The sequence below is a fragment of the Tachyglossus aculeatus genome, chromosome 5, assembly GCF_015852505.1.
Source record: "Tachyglossus aculeatus isolate mTacAcu1 chromosome 5, mTacAcu1.pri, whole genome shotgun sequence".
Lineage (NCBI taxonomy): Eukaryota > Metazoa > Chordata > Mammalia > Monotremata > Tachyglossidae > Tachyglossus > Tachyglossus aculeatus.
In genome coordinates, this window is record NC_052070.1 from 8,837,580 (window position 1) to 8,846,001 (window position 8,422).

The window sequence follows — 8,422 nt, forward strand, 5'->3', positions numbered from 1 at the left end:
CACTGTACTAAGCATTTGGGAAGTACAAGTTGGCTACATATACAGACGGTCCCTACCCAACAGCGGGCTTGCAGTCTTGAAGGGGGAGACAGACAACAAAACAAAACATATTAACAAAATCAAATAAATAGAATAGTAAATCTGAACAAGTAAAATACATAGAGTAATAAATTTGTACAAACATATATACAGGTGCTGTGGGGAGGGGAAGGAGGTAGGGCGGGGGGGATGGGGAGGGGGAGAGGAATGGGGGGCTCAGTCTAGGAAGGCCTCCTGGAGGAGGTGAGATCAATCAATCAATCATATTTATTGAGCGCTTACTATGTGCAGAGCACTGTACTAAGCACTTGGGAAGTACAAATTGGCCACATATAGAGACAGTCCTTACCCAACAGTAGGCTCAGTCTAAAAGGGGGAGACAGAGAATAAAACCAAATACACTAACAAAATAAAATAAATAGGATAGATATGTACAAGTAAAATAAATAAATTTCTCACTAGGGCTTTGAAGGGAGGAAGAGAGCTAGCTTGGCAGATGTGCAAGCTAGCTTGTAACCTCCCCTGCGCTTAGAACAGTGCTTTGCACGTAGTAAGTGCTTAATAAATGCCATCATTATTATTATTATTACAGGTGGAGCTCACCGTCTTAGTCCCCATTTTCCAGATGAGGTCACTGAGGCCCAGAGAAGTGAAGTGACTTGCCCAAAGTCACACAGCTGACAAGTGGCAGAGCCGGGGATTCGAACCCATGACCTCTGACTCCAAAGCCCGGGCTCTTTCTGCTGAGCCACGCTGCTTCATAGGGATTAAGAGTGTGAGCCCCACATGGGACAACCTGATTACCTTGTATCCCCCCCAGCGCTTAGAACAGTGCTTCGCACATAGTAAGCGCTTAACAAATGCCATTATGCCCTTCTGTTCTCAATATACACTCACTCCCTTGGTGACCTCATTCGCTCCCACGGCTTCAACTATCATCTCTACGCTGATGACACCCAGATCTCCATCTCTGCCCCTGCTCTCTCCCCCTCCCTCCAGGCTCGCATCTCCTCCTGCCTTCAGGACATCTCCATCTGGATGTCCGCCCGCCACCTAAAGCTCAACATGTCGAAGACTGAGCTCCTTGTCTTCCCTCCCAAACCTTGTCCTCTCCCTGACTTTCCCATCTCTGTTGACGGCACTACCATCCTTCCCGTCTCACAAGCCCACAACCTTGGTGTCATCCTCGACTCCACTCTCTCATTCACCCCTCACATCCGAGCCGTGACCAAAACCTGCCGGTCTCAGCTCCGCAACATTGCCAAGCTCCGCCCTTTCCTCTCCATCCCAACCGCTACCCTGCTCATTCAAGCTCTCATCCTATCCCGTCTGGACTACTGCACTAGCCTTCTCTCTGATCTCCCATCCTCGTGTCTCTCTCCACTTCAATCCATACTTCATGCTGCTGCCCGGATTATCTTTGTCCAGAAACGCTCTGGACATATTACTCCCCTCCTCAAAAACCTCCAATGGCTACCGATCAATCTGCGCATCAGGCAGAAACTCCTCACCCTGGGCTTCAAGGCTGTCCATCCCCTCGCCCCCTCCTACCTCACCTCCCTTCTCTCCTTCTCCAGCCCAGCCCGCACCCTCCGCTCCTCCACCACTAATCTCCTCACTGTACCTCGCTCTCGCCTGTCCCGCCATCGACCCCCGGCCCACGTCATCCCCCGGGCCTGGAATGCCCTCCCTCTGCCCATCCGCCAAGCTAGCTCTCTTCCTCCCTTCAAGGCCCTGCTGAGAGCTCACCTCCTCCAGGAGGCCTTCCCAGACTGAGCCCCTTCTTTCCTCTCCCCCTCGTCCCCCTCTCCATCCCCCGTCTTACCTCCTTCCCTTCCCCACAGCACCTGTATATATGTATATATGGTTGTACATATTTATTACTCTATTTATTTATTTATTTATTTATTTTACTTGTACATTTCTATCCTACTTATTTTATTTTGTTGGTATGTTTGGTTCTGTTCTCTGTCTCCCCCTTTTAGACTGTGAGCCCACTGTTGGGTAGGGACTGTCTCTATGTGATGCCAATTTGTACTTCCCAAGCGCTTAGTACAGTGCTCTGAACATAGTAAGCGCTCCATAAATACGATTGATTGATTGATTGATTATTATTATGGAGAGGAAAAGGCGGATTTTAGCGCTGTTGTGAAGGTAGGACCGGTAGGCCGCCCTCTGGCGGCCTCCCCCTGCCCGTGCAGCTCTGCCACGACTAGCGGCAATGGCTACACGAGGCGCCCTCTGGCGGCCGCCCTCGGCCCGTGCAGCCCCGCAGCCGGTAGTGGCAAAAGGGGCTGATTGCAGGCTGCTCGGGGGCGCCCTCTAGCGGTCGCCTCCGGACCCTGCAGCCCCGCCGCCGCTAGTGGCAGAAGGGGCTGATGGCAGGCTGCTCGGGGCGCCCTCTAGCGGCCTCCCTCGGCCCGTGCAGCCCCGCCGCCGCTAGTGGCAGAAGGGGCTGATTGCAGGCTGATCGAGGCGCCCTCTAGCGGCCACCTGCGGCCCGTCATCCCCGACGCCCCTAGCGGTCAAGGGATTGTTTGCAAGCTGCTCGGGGCGCCCTCTAGTGGCCACTTCCGGCCCGTGCAGCCGCGCCGCCGCTAGTGGTAAAAGGGGCTGATTGCAGGCTGCCCGGGACGCCCTCTAGCGGCCACCTTCGTCCCGTCCTCCTCGCCGCCCCTAGCGGTCAAGGGATTGTTTGCAGGCTCCTCGGGGCGCCCTCTAGCGGCCGCCTCCGGCCTGTACAGCCCCGCCGCCGCTAGTGGCAAAAGGGGCTGACTGCAGGCTGCTCGGGGCGCCCTCTAGCGGCCTCCCGCAGCCCGTCATCCCTACCCCCCTAGCGGTCAAGGGACTGTTTGCAGGCTGCTTGGGGCGCCCTCTAGCGGCCGCCTCCTGCACGTGAAGCGCCGCCGCCGCTAGTGGCAAAAGGGGCGGATTGATTGCAGGCTGCTCGGGGCGCCCGCCCTCTAGCGGCCGCTCCCGGCCTGTGCAGCTCCGCCGCCTCTGGCGGCAAAAGGGGTTGATTGCAGGCTGCTCAGGGGGCCCTCTAGCGGCCACCTGCGTCCCGTCATCCCCGCCGCCCCTAGCGGTCAAGGAATTGTTTGCAGGCTGCTCGGGGCGCCCTCTAGCGGCCTCCCGCGGCCCGTCATCCCCGCCGCCCCTAGCGGTCAAGGGGTAGTTTGTGGGCTACTCGCAGCGCCCTCTAGAGGCCGCCTCCGACCCGTGCAGCCCCGCCGCCGCTAGGAGCCAAAGGGGCTGATTGCAGGCTGCTCGGGGCACCCTCTAGCAGCCATCCGCGGCCCGTCATCCCTACCGCCCCTAGCGGTCAAGGGATTGTTTGCAGGCTGCTCGGGGCGCCCGCCCTCTAGCGGCCTCCCATCCCTACGGACTCTAGCAGTCAAGGGATTGTTCGCAGGCTGCTCGGGGCGCCCTCTAGCGGCCGCCCTCGGCCCGTGCAGCTCCGCCGCCGCTAGTGGCAAAAGGGGCTGATTGCAAGCTGCTCGGGGCGCCCTCTAGCGGCCTCCCGCGGCCCTTCATCCCTACCGCCCCTAGCGGTCAAGGGATTGTTTGCAGGCTGCTCGGGGCGCCCTCTAGCGGCCGCCTCCGGCCCGTGCAGCTCCGGCCCCGCTATTAGTAAAAGGGGCTGATTGCAGGCTGCTCAGGGCGCCCTCTAGCGGTCTCCCTCGGCCCGTGCAGCTCCGGCCCCGCTAGTGGCAAAAGGGGCTGATTGCAGTCTGCTGGGGCGCCCTCTAGCGGCCGCCCGCGGCCCGTCATCCCTACCGCCCCTATTGGTCAAGGGATTGTTTGCAGGTTGCTCGGGGTGCCCTCTAGCGGCCACCCTCGGCCCGTGCAGCGCCGTCGCCGCCTGCGGCAACGGGGACTGACCACGGATTTAGTAATAATAATAATAATAATAATAATAATAATAATAATAATAATAATAATAATGTTGGTATTTGTTAAGCGCTTACTATGTGCCAAGCACTGTTCTAAGCGGTGAGGTAATAATAATAATGGTATTTGTTAAGCGCTTACTATGTGCCAAGCACTGTTCTAAGCGCTGAGGTAATAATAATAATGGTATTTGTTAAGCGCTTACTATGTGCCAAGCACTGTTCTAAGCACTGGAGTAATAATAATAATAATAATAATAATAATAATGATAGTATTTATTAAGCACTTACTATGTGCCAAGCACTAAGTGCTGGGGTAGTAATAATAATAATAATAATGGTATTTGTTAGGCACTTACTATGTGCCAAACACTGTTCTAAGTGCTGGGGTAATAATAATAATAATGGTATTTGTTAAGCGCTTACTATGTGCCAAGCACTGTTCTAGGCACTAGAGTAATAATAATAATAATGGTATTTGTTAAGCACTTACTATGTGCCAAGCACTATTCTGAGCGCTGGGGTAAGAATAATAATAATGGTATTTGTTAAGTGCTTACTATGTGCCAAGTACTGTTCTAAGCACTGGAGTAATAATAATAATAATGATGGTATTTGTTAAGCACTTACTATGTGCCAAGCACTGTTTTAAGTGCTGGGGTAATGATAATAAATAATAATAGTATTTGTTAAGCACTTACTATCTGCCAAGCACTGTTCTAGGTGCTGGGGTAATAGTAATAACAATGGTATTTGTTAAGCGCTTACTATGTGGCACGCACTGTTCTTAAGTGCTGGGTTAGATACAAGGTCATGAGGTTGACCCCCATGGGGCTCACAATCTTAATCCCCCTTTTCCAGATGAGGTCACTGAGGCCCAGAGAAGTGAACTGATTTGCCCAAGGTCACATAGCAGACAAGTGGTGGAGACGGGATTAGAACCCACAACTTCTGACTCCCAAGCCTGGGCTTTTGCCACTGAGCCACACTAATCAGGGTGTCCCATGGTGGGGGGGAGGGGGGGGACTCACGGACTTCACCCCCATTTTCCAGATGAGGGAACTGAGGCCCAGAGAAGTGAAGTGACTTGCCCAAAGTCACATAGCTGACACTGCTTCTTAAGCACTTTATGCCAGTCACTGTACAAAGCACTGGGGTAGTGTGGTTCAGTGGCAAGAGCCCAGGCTTTGGAGTCAGAGGTCATGGGTTCAAATCCCCACTCGACCAATTGTCAGCTGTGTGACTTTGGGCAAGTCACTTCACTTCTCTGAAGCATGGCTCAGTGGAAAGAGCATGGGCTTTGGAGTCAGAAGTCATGGGTTCAAATCCCCACTCTGCCAATTTTCAGCTGTGTGACTTTGGGCAAGTCACTTCACTTCTCTGGGCCTCAGTTCCCTCGTCTGGAAAATGGGGATGAAGACTGTGAGCCCCCCGTGGGACAACCTGATCACCCTGTAGCCTCCCCAGTGCTTTCTAGACTGTGAGCCCACTGTTGGGTTGGGACTGTCTCTATATGTTGCCAACTTGGACTTCCCAAGAGCTTAGTACAGTGCTCTGCACACAGTAAGCGCTCAATAAATATGATTGATTTGCACATAGTAAGCACTTAATAAATGCCATTATTATTATTCTCTGGGCCCCAGTTACCTCATCTGTAAAGTGGGGGTTAAGACTGTGAGCCCCCCGTGGGACAGCCTGATCACCTTGTTACCTCCACAGTGCTTAGAACAGCGTTGCACATAGTAAGCGCTTAATGATGCCATTATTATTATTATTATTGCTACTACAAGAGGGCCGGACACAGTCCCTATCCTACATAGGATTCACAGTCTATCTCCATTTTACCTATGAGGCGCACAGAGAAGTGACTTGCCCAAGGTCACCCAGCAGGAGTGTTGGAGCTGGGATGAAAAGCCTCTACTGGGAGTCCTCTTTACTCCCAAGGCTAGGCCTGCACTGCTCTCCCTTGTTTTCCAGGGTTTTGCATTCCATCTGCCAATTTGTACTTCCCAAGCGCTTAGTACAGTGCTCTGCACATAGTAAGCGCTCAATAAATATGATTGATTGATTGATTGATTGCCTTTTCCATGCTCTCCAACCTCCACCTGGAATTCCCTGGGGCCAGGAACTACAAACCCCACCCTGTAGACCAGGAGTAGTCATTCTGTGGTATTTATTGAGCGCTTACTGTGTGCAGAACACTGTAATAATAATAATAATAATGATGGCATTTGTTAAGCGCTTACTATATGCAACTCACTGTTCCAAGCACTGGGGGTGGTTACAAGGTGATCAGGCTGTCCCACCAGCTCCGCCGTCAGCTGTGGGGCTTTGGGCAAGTCACTTAACTTCTCTGTGCCTCAGTTCCCTCATCTGTAAAATGAGGATTAAGACTGTGAGCCCCCCCGTGGGACAACCTCATCACCTTGTAACCTCCCCAGCGCTTAGAACAGTGTTTTGCACGTGTCCTTCAGCATGGCTCAGTGGAAAGAGCCTGGACTTTGGAGTCAGAGGTCATGGGTTCAAATCCTAGCTCCGCCAATTGTCAGCTGGGTGACCTTGGGCAAGTCACTTCACTTCTCTGGGCCTCAGTTACCTCATCTGTAAAATGGGGATGAAGACTGTGAGCCCCCCGTGGGACAACCTGATCACCTTGTAACCTCCCCAGTGCTTAGAACATGCTTTGCACATAGCAAGTGCTTAATAAATGCCATTATTATTATTAGTAAGCACTTAATTTAAAAAATGCCAAGTGCCACGTGGGGCTCACAGTCTTAATCCCCATTTTACAGATGAGAAGTTGTGACTTGACATGTGGTGGAGCCGGCATTCAAACCGATGACCTCTGACTCCAAAGCCCGTGCTCTTTCCACTGAGCCACGCTGCTTCTGTACTAAGCGCTTTGGAGAAGACAATATAATAATATTGGGAGGCAGCCTGGTCTAGTGGCTAGAGCCCAGGCCCGGGAGTCAGAAGGACCTGGCTTCATTCAATCAGTGGCATTTATTGAGGGCTTACTGCGTGCAGAGCACTGTACTAAGCGCTTGAAAAGTACAATTCGGCAAGAGAGACAATAATAATAATAATAATAATTGGCATTTATTAAGTGCTTACTACGTGCAACGCACTGTTCTAAGCGCTGGGGAGGATACAGGGTGATCAGGTTGTCCCACATAGGGCTCACAATCTTCATCCCCATTTTACAGATGAGGTAACTGAGGCCCAGAGAAGTTAAGTGCCTTGCCCAAGATCACACAGCAGACATGTGGCAGAGCTGGATTCGAACCCATGACCTCTGACTCCAAAGCCCGGGCTCTTTCCACTGAGCCACGCTGCTTCTCAATCCCTGGACAATCCCTGTCCACCGCCTCTCTGCTGGGTGACCTTGGGCAAGTCACTTCACTTCTCTGTGGCTCAGTTCCCTCATCTGTAATAATAATAATAATGGCATTTGTTAAGTGCTTACTATGTGCAAAGCACTGTTCTAAGCACTGGGGAGGATACAAGGTGATCACAGTCTTCATCCCCATTTTACAGATGAGGTAACTCAGTCCCAGAGAAGTGAAGTGACTTGCCCAAAGTCACCCAGCTGACAAGCGGCGGAATCGGCATTAGAACCCATGACCTCTGACTCCCAAGCCCGGGCTCTTTCCACGCTGCTTCTCTATGAAGATTGTGAGCCCCATGTAGGACAACCTGCTTACCTTGTATCTACCCAGGTGCTTACAACAGTGCTTGACACATAGTAAGCGCTTAACAAATACCATAGTTATTAAATCGACCCTGTGCATACTTTCCCAGTATTTAGTACAGTGCTTTGCACACAGTGAACGCTTAATATAACTACTACTATTATTACACATGGCTGGAGCTCATCATACCCTTTCCAACCCTGGAACTTAAACTGAAACTCACAATACAATAATAATACTGGTACTTGTTAAGTGCTTACTAAGTGCGAGGCACTGTTCTAAGCACTGGAGTAGATACAAGATAATTGGGTTGGTCACAGTCCTTGTCCCACAAAGTGGCTCCCAGTCTTAATCCCCATTTTACAGATGAGGAAACTGAGGCCCAGAGAATAACAATGGTATTTGTTAAGCGCTTACTATGTGCCGAGCACTGTTCTAAAACACTGGGGGAGATACAAGGTAATCAGGTTGTCCCATATGGGGCTCACGCTTCATCCCCATTTTACAGATGAGGGAACTGAGGCCCAGAGAAAGGAAGTGACTTGCCCAAAGTCACACAGCTGACAAGTGATGGAACCAGGATTAGAACCCATGACCTTCTGACTCCCAGGACCATTCATTCAATCGTATTTATTGAGCACTTACTGTGTGCAGAGCACTGTACTAAGTGCTTGGGAAGTACAAGTTGGCAACATAGACAGACGATCCCTACCCAACAGCGGGCTCACAGTCCAAAAGGGGAAGCCAGACAACAAGAGAAAACATATTAACAAAATAAAATAAGTAGAATCATAAATGTGT